Below are 12,329 nucleotides of genomic sequence, written 5' to 3'. Positions count from 1 at the left end.
AAAGCAGAGATTTTCCCAACTTGAATTTTATTGAAGCCTTTTATTATGGCCATGTTCCAGTGATTTTGTTCAGTTCTGCTTTTTGTGTTACATTTCGAACATTAAACCAAACCATACAACTAGGGTTAGCATGTTACACATTCCTTGTCAGTGACTAAACAACAACTTCTCAGCTTTAATATACACATTTTCATTGTTCAGGTAGCTTTAATGATATGAACGCTTCACTAAGACATCATTCAGCATCGTCTTTTGGTGACATGTAGGCTGCTTGATTTTGATCATTGCTGGGTGATGATCTGACTCTGATCATTTTCCATAGTTCGGTTAACATTGGGCCTCATCCACCATTATCTTCTTCAGTTTTTTCTTAATTTTTATTGTTTGCTTAGAAAAACATGTCGGATTCATCACGTGTTCTTAAGCTGCTGAATTATTCGCACAAGTTTCCTTGAAATTGATGAATTTAATTTCCTCATAAATTGGAAGACCGTGCATGTTTTTCCTAATAAGCATAGAAAAACGCAGACTGCAAAAGACTGCAGGGCTGTGGGCCATACACACAAACACACACACGGATTCAAAAAATAGAAGAGAAGAAGACACTGACCATATCTCATTTCTTTTTTTATGTTCACAATTTGCAGGAAGCTGTCATTTATTCTAAAAATTGCCACTGTTGATGGAACGTAAATTGAAACACCTGTGGGTGAAGGCAGGTTTTTATTGTTCTGAATAAGGTTTTTTTTTTTTTTGTTTACCTTACAGCTATGTTTATATCATAAATTTAATATTTTGCAGTTATGATCAAACACGATTTAATTAAAAGTTAAGCACTTTTTTGTTTTGGTCTGTTTTGTTTTGGGTTTGTGTGTGTGGTTTTTTTTATGTGGGTTGCTTGTTTTTTGTTGTTATATTTTTCAAAGAAAAAAACAATATGGCAAAAAAAAGTTAAAGTTAATAAGATGTATAAAGACATTATTTAAATATGGTCAAGAAAAACCTGACAGCAGTGTTACCACTGGCATATCAACACCCAAATATGCACATTCTGTTTTTTGGCTAATAACTAATCCCAGATAAGAAATATTTGGTTAATGTCATAATCTGCAACAACAACAAAAATGGTAAGTGGATTTTAAATTCTTCTTATGAACAGTTGGTGAATGAGTCCCACTGTTTTAGTATTCTGGTTTACCACCAGATGGCTCTAAAGATCATATATTAACTTCCATTTGGCATTAGTGCCTTACAAAATAGTTTGTAGGAAAGTAAGAGGTTTGTAAAGGACTGTAAAAATGTTCTAAGAGAGCAAAATTGTATCATACTTTAAAGTCTGTTAAAGATAAGTAATCCGAATGGGGAAAAAAAAGTAATGGGTAAAGATTTTGACTTTCTTCCTTGAGTCTTATGAGATACAATAAAAGCTCTCAGGATAAGTGTGTCTTTTTTCAAAATGTTGATAGCAGCTTGTATGTTTTTTTTACTTTTAGATTTATTTTGGATTTTGGGGCTTTTTGCTTTTATTTTCTTGGACAGTGTAAGCGCGGGGAAGGACATAGAGGAAATTAGCCACAGGCTGGATTTGAACCAAGGCCGCCCACTTGGAGAACTTAGGCCTCTGTACATGAGGCGCAACCTCACCGCTAGGTCATCCCCGCAGCTTGTATCTTGTCATCATTTCAAGGCTCACATCAAATCATTCGAGGCCTTGTACTGTCAAATGGAAAAACACCGGTTGCTTTTCCCATTTTTTCAACCAACTGAAGTTTGGCGATGCGACAGGGTAACTCTACCCCTGATGTTTTGTCCTGTAACTGTATGATGAGGGTTGTTTTTGTGTCTTTTGCTGCTGCTCGTCCTCTGTGGCTCAGGGGAATGGAGGCCTCAGTTAGGCAGGTGAGACCGAGCACAACTCGACACAAACTACCACTGACATCTGTGTGGCAGTAAGGGCATTAAGGGACATGGTGGTGGAGGTAAAGGTGGAGCTGAGGAACATGGAGGCCAAAGTGAAGGAAAGTGGGAGCCAGGGGGAGGAGCTGAGAGCTGCGCTGGTTGGTGCTCATGGAGCTGCTGCAGACACAGAATTCAGGTAGAGACTGTTTTCTTCTCCAGCTAAATGTTAATGATGTCTTATGTGCTTAGTGAGTGTGAAGTGTGTCAGATGCTTGGACTAAATCAGCTGCTTTAACTCAGCCTGTCAATTATTTAGCTGTTTATAGATTTCTTTAACTTGTTATTCACAGCCAAAGAACTGATTTTTTTTTTGCTGCAGAACAAGTGAAGTAGACAAAGAACATGCAGGTATTTAATGATAAACCCGATTATTAGAGTTAGAGGATGAGCAGTGCTTGTCAAACAGTGGGGAGCACCCCCCCCCCCCCCACAGAGAGACATGGGGGGGTATCCCCACATATACCTAGACAATCTGCCAAAGTATATTTGCTGCCAATTTTCCTGTTTCTTTTCTTCTTTTTGTTTTCGATATATGTGTATAATTATCAAGAAAGACTAATGGAGTAGTAGTTAATCAATCAACGATTAATGAATTCATTGCAGTAGGAGGTTTCATGTTGAATATAAGCCTGCTAATGCCGTTATTTTAATTGGGGGTGTTTGTTCATATGTTCTGCATTTAATAGGAGTATAAATAATGTTTAGAATATTATGTTCTTGTTAATAGTGACAACACATGTTATTCTAAGTCATTATCTCCAGACTGACAGAGCAAACTATGGAGCACTGAGATTGAGCTTCTTATGACAAAGTCCAGGATTAACCAGCTAAAAAAAATAAAACACAGGTGATGATGGTGGATACAAAAATGACTTTTTCAATCCAGGTCATGGTTAATGACAGAAAAGATTTAGTGTTCATAGAGAAACCAAAGGTCACTGAGCAGCCCTGACTACTCCTCGAGTTCCAGACGCCCCAGATATCCACCTTAAAACAGCAGCATCTTCACCAACATTGGCAAAGCATATGATTCAGCTACAGGTAATATAATGCAGACATGAGCTGGAAATATTGAACAATACACAAAACTGTTCAGGCTGATTCTGTGCTTAACAAGGAAGCTTGTTGGCGATACAAAAAGAATCAGCATGACAGAGTCTGTGTTCTTCTCACCCAAGTGTTTCTACATATTCTTTACGCATATATATATTTTTAAATGGGGCAAACTGAGGTGGACTGTTGGCCATATGGCAATAAAAATGAGTTAGGGGTTAGGGTGATTGATGGTTAGTTTCCTTTTCTGCATAAAATGTTTAAATGGCAATGATGGGACTGCCTGGACCTCATGATGATGAACAGTTTCCCTCACAGAAACTCATCACATCAGCATGTCCAGCAGCAACAGGGATCTCAGATTTGGAAGCATGAGTATCATTCAGAGAAGTTCATTTCACCCTGAAATTCGGTCGCAACCTTTTTAACTATGGAAACCCTGAGACAGTTTCTCACATCTGTGTTCGCTGCATACTGTCTGATGGCATATGGCGCACAGATTAGAGTGATATGAGAGAAGGGGCAGGGGTACATTTAGAGCCTCGATTGCATTCTCAGGCAGCGCTGACTGTTGAATTCATGTCCTGCACGGAGAGAACAAGAGAATAGGTCTTTGAAAGGGTTTTGCTGTGAAGGCATTAAAGGAGTGAAATAATTGGGTGCTGAAGGCCTCGTCTCAGCAAAAGCAAGAATGCAAACACTTTTCTCTCCATGAACATGAAGAATGTGATGAGGGTAAAGTCAGGTGACAGGGGTTGTCATCAAGGAAATTCACAACTAAGCAGTTTAAATTAAATACATTCCTTGAACACTGCCTCACACATTCAATACGAACAGAATCAGGCCATTTATTTTTTTTTGTGTATAATTTGTATGAGGAAGCCGAGTTACACACAGATACGAGGGCTGACGTATGGCTTCTTCAGAGATGTTGATCCTTTCATGGCTGCTCTGCCCCACTGCAGGTTTAAAGTGTGCTACTTTCATGCTTGGAAACACCTCGATGGCAAGGAAGGAATGAAGCCCTGAGAAATTTTTTTTAAGTCTTGCCTCTTACATTATGTACACGAAGAATTGCAGTCATAGTGATATAATGTCTGCTCACTGCTGAGTTTTTTTAATGCAGGATTGCAGGGTTGGTTTTGTTATCAGTGAAGTGTCTTCATATATATTCATGAATTTGCATATATTCATGGCTTCCCTGAGTTTAAGTGGTTTGTTTAAAGGTATAACAAATCTTGATAGGGTTAGGGTTAGGGTTGAAATCACAAACACAAATACATACTGGTGGTAAGGCTTTCTTTCTTTGTTTTTTTAAATAGCAAAGTGTTGTTTCCAAACACTGAGTGATTTTCCAGTCCTGTGTCTCACTTCAACTTATTACTAATCTATCAGTTAAGTCCGAGAGGATCTTAGTACTTATGCCTAAGGGTGGATTGGAATCGATTTGGTACCGTTTTTATTTTTTTTAATTTAAGATGATGTGCTGCTAATGTTTCCATTGTGCCTTCTGCGTCTTCTCATGGATCAAACACACACACACACACACACGCACGCACACACTCACGCAAAGGCAAAATCTTCAAAATCTATCATTATTTATTTAGTCATTCAATGTGTTTGAGAAACACCAACACATAAATAAGTTATGATTGAAGCTGCTATGATAAAATAGATGTGCGTCTGATCAGTGAGCCCCCTCCTCTGTGATTATTATTTTTTTAAACTTATAAGTTTAAAAAAGACAAACAATCAGGGTTAGTTCGATGTAAGTAGCAAATCACAGTGACTCTGTGAGGACAGTGTTGAGGTTGTTCGGCACAGCCAAGTTTCAAACTAGCATCATCTACGTGGCTTCTGTCAACAGCTCTCTCTCTCCCTCTCTTTTGCCTTGTGCTGCTAAGAGCACATCAGCTGTGCAGGACGCACATGTTGCTTTTTTTTATCTTGTTTGGTATTTCTATTTGAAAGCAGCTAAGTGGAACATACGGGTTGCCTTGTCAACAGTTGGCCTGCTTTGGAATATTCATGTTGTTTTCTGCCACTTACATTTTTTGGCGATTTCAGCACTCACTCTGTCTAATCTCTTTGCTAACGTAGTCCTACAAGCATAAGTAAAGTTATGAAATGAAAAAGGAAATCCTCCTGCTCTCTTTTAAATGTCATAGTCAATGTGAAACTTTGCTTGTGGAAAATGTGAAGGCTGTTCTTGCTGCACACTGTTAATTGCCTCGTCTGACACTGACCCAGTGGCATTAAAAATATTGTTAAGTGTTAACAATAATGAATGTTGTTGCTGATAGTCCCTTTTACTTTTTTAGGTCATAGAGGCATCAGTATGTATGCCATTCTGTTTCACCACTAGATCAAAACTCCTCATAGGAGCTTTAATGTGATTTGTATCAAAATGCCAGAGGGTGAGGGTGTGTGTAAAATCTGTATGGCTCCGTATCTGACTTCTTATTATCTTCTTACCGTATCCACCAGGAAACAATCAGTGTGTGTTATTGAGGCTTTTCAGTGCAAATCAGAATGGCTGAGTGCTGATTTGTCAATTAGATGCAAATCCAGGCAGCACTGAGGAGGGAAAAGCCAAAAGCACCAGACTGCACCCCCCAACACTCAAACACACACACACACACACACACACACACACACACACACACACACACACACACACACAAACATATAAGCCTAACCTTCTTCTTCAAAAGCTGCTAACATGCATACACATACTAAGACCCTGCTGCAGTATAAATGTCTTCCCTCCTGATCAGCCACTTAATGATTCACACACCGTCTGCAGCACACACTGCTGTCAGGGCAATCCTCTTCAGAAATCGAATCAAGCCAATCATCCTCACAAAATCTAATAATTTTGCAATACAGGTATCCCACTTGGACCTTTATTCAATAAAAGAAGAATTGCATTCCAAAAATTTGATGTATCCATTTCAGCTTCAAAATATCTCACGACCAAAAGTTTTGGGTTGACTCAGCGGTGTTGAAGTAAATGGCATTTAGTTTGTTAATGTCGTTTTTCTAATCAACATAATGCACAAAGCAACTCTTTCATACAGATTAGGAGAATCCCTGTGAGAGTCATAGAGGCAGAAATGAGCCTAATCATTTTGTAGAAATTGTCTGTATTGTTTTTAAACGACTGCAGGTTGTTCATGGGCAGGTGTTTGTAATCAGGTAATATACTGAAACAAAACACTGTGATTGTATGTCTTCTGTGAAGTAATGTGTATTTGTGTAGAAACAATCAGCTGAACAGTGATCAGCAGATATCATCACAAATGGATGTCGCTTCATGTGACGATCAGGAGGAAAGGAAGTGTCTCTTAAAACACGTTTCCTTGTACTTTCTTGACTTCGCTTTGTTCCCTCGCATCTCTTAGTGCATCTCTGGTGGGAGGGTCTAAGATTTAAGGGAATTGGGACACAACCATTGTCTCTCTGTGTTCCTTCCCTTCTGTGTCAGTTTGAATGTTGTATTGATGATCCGCCCCGTACTGCTGCAACATTTTCTGCCATTAAGGCCACCCTCACGTCAAACATATTTACAACATGTCATTCCACATAAGCTGAGGTTTGGGAGGCATACCTTGTGATTAGCATCAGCTCTCATTGACTGGAGTCGGAGGTCACTCTGTGTTTTGCTTCGCTGCGCAGATCTGGGGAAGGTGACGGCTGTGTCAGATTACATATTGATAAATGTGTGTGTGTGTGACCTTGTTTGTGGCCACCGTTTTTCCAGCGTCTCTACAATCAACTCATCTGAAGACTTCATAGCATCGGGGCACTGCTAGTCATTCTTTGATAAGAAGTTCCTCAGGTTACGTAAGCAATTTAGCTCTTGGCTTTATGAATATTAAATGTCTTCTTCCTTCTTTAAATATATTATAAATCCAACCAATATTAATAGATCAATTTGTGTTATGAGACCATGAATGTGAAGGTTGAGTCCTTTATCTTTTATGCAGGCGACACTGATGGTGTGAGGATGGATCGATAAGAAAGGAAACTGTCAAACCAGGAGGTAGTGAGACTTGCAGATTCATGTCTATACTGAAGCCTTTTTGAACGCGTTTGCACTCAAACATTTTACTGCAATGGAGGATTTTTTTTTTTTAAATAGTGTCGGCGCAAAACAGTTTGTACTGTAAAGAACTTTCAGTTTATGATGATTTTGGTGCCCCCTAAGGACAAACAGTAATCTTGTCTCTTTGTCCTGAACATGTGTAAGTAGTGTGTTCTACAAAATATCTCATCCTGCTTTTATAAACAGTCAATTGTGGAAAAATTAAAAACAGCTTTTTCGGCAACACGCTGTAAATCACTTTGACAGACACCTACCCCCAGCGGTTTTAGATGTTAAAATTAACAATATAGAAAAGTCAATCTTTATTTTGAGGTCAACAAGAGGCATCAATATTGATTTTAGTCTGTTTCATAACCAGTCAAATCTCCTCACTACTTAACTCTGTTGTGTTACCACTTTAAGAATTCAAATCATTCTCAGTAGTTTTTTCTTCCTCTTGATACATTTTGCAACTAACTCCTGATGTAAATGCCTTACCTGATCACGTTTCCTTTTGTTACTTGAATGAATGAAAAAATAAATAAATACATAGGCCTTAATTTTCCTCATTACAAACTCTGTCCACTTTTGCGGTGGATTTTTTTTTCGCTCCATAATTTCCACTGTAAAATAGATGCATGGGCATTTTCCAGCTTTTTTTTTCCCAAGGCATGCATTGGTGCAGAATATTTTATTTATGGCCATTCAGACATTAGCATGCTTCCTTACTTCTTTATGGAGAATTTCACACTGCAGTATGCTTTAAGGCAAATGGACATTTTGAGATGACTATTGCCTACTATACCAGATAGATTGTGTCTGAGGTATTTTATCCACATAAAATCTTCACTGATGAATTTTGTGGAGCATTTCGCAGCTAAAGAGCCGTATATTTTAGTTTGCAGAGACTAAATACAGAGCTAAAGGAGAGTGAATATTAGACCTATATTTCCCAGAAAGCCAGAAACAAGACTTCTAATGACTGCTAATCTTAACCCACTTTGGCTGGACATGTAAAATCAAACTGTTAATATAATTATGTTTTTACATCATGTTCTACTGCCTCTCAGGAATCAATTGCTAAAGAAAATCTATTATAGTTACTTTAATTACAAAGTCTTTAGAAGCCTATTGTCTTTAACTGGTATTAACAAACACTAAGCCCCACACACTCTGAGCTAATTACATTTATGGTGTCATCTGGAGGAGCCAATCTGAGCCACTCCATTAGCTCCAACTCTGCCAACCGAATGTCAATCCTTCAGTTGTTCCGCTTTAAAACATGAATTGGCGTGAACAAAAACTATTTGAAAGAGATGACTCAGCAGAGGAAAGTGCGCACGGCAGATTGATAGACGTCTGTGCAAAGCAACACGCTCTTTTGTTGTCTGAGGCTGATGTGTGTGTGTGAAGGTTTTTTCCATATTTGTTGAAACTTTTATATTTCTGTTCGTAAGTGTTGTTTGAGGATCCTTCCAAACAGACTCATTTTTGATGTGGGAACTTGTGCAGTAAAACCTGTGTTAACTGCATAGATTAAAAACTATACCTGCCAGGTTGCAGCTTCCATCTTAAATCAAATTTCAGGAGTCAAGCGGAAGCTTGTGCCTGTGTGTGTGCTTGCGTGAGTGTGTGTGTGTGTTTTGGCTCAACCTCCAAAGTCCTCAGGCGGTTCATTCGATCATCTAAGATTTGGCATCTTCTCCCTATTTTATTGAATGATATTTAGATATTAAGAAGTGTGTGTAAGTTTATTTGTGTGTGTCTTAGTATGTGCTGGATGTCTAACTATGCTAATAGGGTCTCAGATTTTTCTCCCCTTTATCTCTCTCCCTCTCTCTTTCTTATACACACAGCATTCTCTCTTACTCTGCCAGTCTCCCCACTGTTATGGCCTACTTCCTCACTGATCATGTGACCAGCTGGCAGCGACAGTGATGAAGTGGAAGAACCGCAGGTCCAACCATGCTGCAGGGCACTACAGGTCCCATGATGCTGAGGTGCACCTCACAGTTTTCCTCGCCCTCTTGAGAATCCTTGTGTCAGTAATTAGCGAACTATGCCTCAGGTGTGTGTGTGTGTGTGTGTGTGTGTGTGTGTGTGTGTGTGTGTGTGTGCGTGCGTGCGTGCGTGTGTGAATGTGTGAGTGTACATGTGTGTGTGAGATATTATTTTTTAGAGGGTTTGTTTGCACAAGAGAAAAAATTGAGACAAGCTGTTTCCTGCTTTCAGACTAAGCCTCCATTTGCTTCCTATTTGTTTGATAAATTCAGATAACAGATCTCTATGTAATCATAATAGATCCCTCATTACAGGGTGCATCTGTGCTCTCCTGTTTTGCAGATGCTCTCGTCCAATTAAAAAAAGAAAGTTCAGTGTCTTGCTTAGACTTAGGTTCCCTGTGAAAACAACTCTTGACTTTAAGGGAAATATGTGGCTCTGTGCAGTTTTACAATGATTACCTGATTCAGTGAATGATCCCTGTTCATCTGAAGCCTTACACCCTTTTAAATCTTTTAGTTTCACACATTTCAAATCATGACTGTATTACGTCTCATCCACAACTGGAATTTATATGCTCGTAACTGTTTTGGAGTGTTGCTTGCATCTTCTCGGTGTTTTATAAGCCACAACCTTTTTGGATAATCTTCATTGAAAACATTGTAATACTTACTCTGTGTTTAATAAGCATATGCAGTCTATTTATTTGTCTTCTGCTGACTTTTTCCCTCTTTAAATTACACTTGGAAACTTTGTAAGGTCAGTATCATAAGATTAATAGAAGGGCTCCATCCACAGTACAACAGGAGGCGGACAGGATGTAATAATGTAAATGTAATAACGAGGCAAATTGGCCGCAGACCAACTCCTGTCCTATAGCTGCGCGCCACCATCTTTCCACCATCACACCACCCAGCTGTTCAATTCTCTCTTGAATCAAAAAGAGAGAGTGAGATGCTGCCCAACAGCATCTTAGATTTGTTTTTTCTTTCAGGAAAAAAAGTGAATTTAGAAGTGAGGGAGACAATTCAACAAGCCACTCTGGAACATTTATGAGGCAGGCTGTCTAAAATATTCTAGACCGTTTTAGGAGTGCATCTGTGTAAACATCTTTAGTTGCTAATCTAAAAACATGTAATTTTAACATGTACGCACCAGTGCTTACATCTTCACCACAGCATTCATAAAATGTGAGTCGTAACAGTAATCTAGCTAGTTAGAGAAACTTGAGAAAAAACTTGAGAAAAAAAGTCAGATTTAAGGGATGTTCAGAAGTTCACAATCCCCAGAGGAAGTTAGAGTAGTGTTCCTCTTCTAATCTACAACAGCAGCTGATAAAATGCCTTTGACCTTAGCTTCCCTAGTAAACCACAGCACAGAGGTTATACTGGGAAGCGAACGATCTGAACAATCTCATCTGGGATTCACTAGAAAGGAACAAAGGGAACATGAATGATCAATTGTCTCTTTCTTGCTAAATAAGATGATTTTTTAAAAAGTATTTCAGCTCACAAGAGAAATGCACTTTCAGAGATGAGATTTCAAGTGAGAGGCATTCAGGTGCTTTCATTTTGTTTCTCCGCCGTCAGCTGTCATGTCATTGGGAAGCTCCTCTCCATATTAAGTAAGTCCTTGATCCCTGTGTCCTTCCTCTGATGTGCTCCTGAATCCCATTATAACTACACGCAAACATACTGTATAGAGACACATGGTTGGCAAACACAGAGCACATGCAACAACAACTAAACAACAACAAACCCGCACAGAGAAACACGATAACTCTGCCTGATTTCGCATTTTCACAAGTCCAAATACCTCATTCACTCAAACTCAATCATATCCAAGCTCTTATCATTTCCCAATTCTTACCCCATTAAATCTCTGGCTCATGCTCTTCCTTTCATGACCAAGCTAATACGCACACAAAGACAGAGGAAATGAAAAAAAATTAGTTTAGACACAGCCCTCATTATTACCATTCATAACACCAGCAACATTGTAATTGCACAAAAAACCTCTTCATCATACTCTGTGCAAGTCTGAAATAAGCGATTGATGTCTCTCTTTCTCTCTTCCCATTCATCCCAGCAGTCCTTGATGTTCTTCTATACATTCGCACTCACATGAAAAGAGCGCCTGAATATTAACATTCAACAAGGGGGTTAAAGCTGCTGTGTGACACAAACTAGCCTTTAATTCTTACCATGACATCTCTCTTCCCCGCTTGTCTTTGATTTTCTTGTCGCTGAATCAATACTCTGCGTAGAGACTCACATGACTTATAAATCCTGACATGCACATGTACACAACCACAGTCACAAACAAGGGCACATGGCCACACACATACTGATAACCGCAGGAAATCGATTGGGAGATTCAATCTTCTCATACCAACATTTTATAGCTGCTGCGAAGAGATTCTTCAGGTTTTATTTGACTTTAAGATAGATTGAGCTTAAAAAGTATTTTTTGAGTTGCAGGTAATTCTTCATTCTGACTCATAACAAATAGACTTAAGCTGAATTGTTGTTAGTGTTTCTGTTTGTAATTTGTTTGTGAGTGACTGTGTGTGTGTGTGTGTGTGTGTGTGTGTGTGTGTGTGTGTGTGTTTTCTGGCTTGTTGGTTTTCCTTTCTCCAAAGCTGCTGAAAGACTTTTATACTGTAGGGCTGCAAAACATGAGATCTAGGGCCAACCTGACCTCTGATTGGCTGTCTCGTATCAAGGTGAAACTGTCCCTTAACACCCAGCCCATCCCACCCTGGTTCTGTGTCAGTCTCATTCACCAACTGCATCAGCAAGATGTCAAGCATGTGATGCTCATGCAAATGGGAAGGGTTGGAATTTGGCACACAAGCTGCAATAAGTTCATTTCAAACTATAAAAAAAATACTGAACAAGATCATGTCATTATAGTTAGAGTTTTGAGGTTGATTTTGTTTATTAGTATCACTAACTTGGGGTACCAGGATTGTTGCAAAGAGCCAGCCAGTCCTTGTATAACCTAACAAATTCAATCACCTTCTCAGAGCCTCTCCCATGGCTGCCTCTTGTCACCATTTCTGTTTGTGATTTTCAGGGCAGAATCTCATGTTACAGCTAGGTGGAGAGAGGTGTTTGCTTTTTGGGACCTCAGAATTGCAATTATGGGTTGGCATCATCAATCTGTGACCTCCTGTGTCTAGGTCCAGGGTTCCCTGCCAAGAAATGGCTGATTGCTTTGTGCTTCC

Source organism: Labrus bergylta, chromosome 14 (assembly GCF_963930695.1).
Source record: "Labrus bergylta chromosome 14, fLabBer1.1, whole genome shotgun sequence".
NCBI lineage: Eukaryota > Metazoa > Chordata > Actinopteri > Labriformes > Labridae > Labrus > Labrus bergylta.
This window is presented reverse-complemented; position numbering follows the sequence as displayed.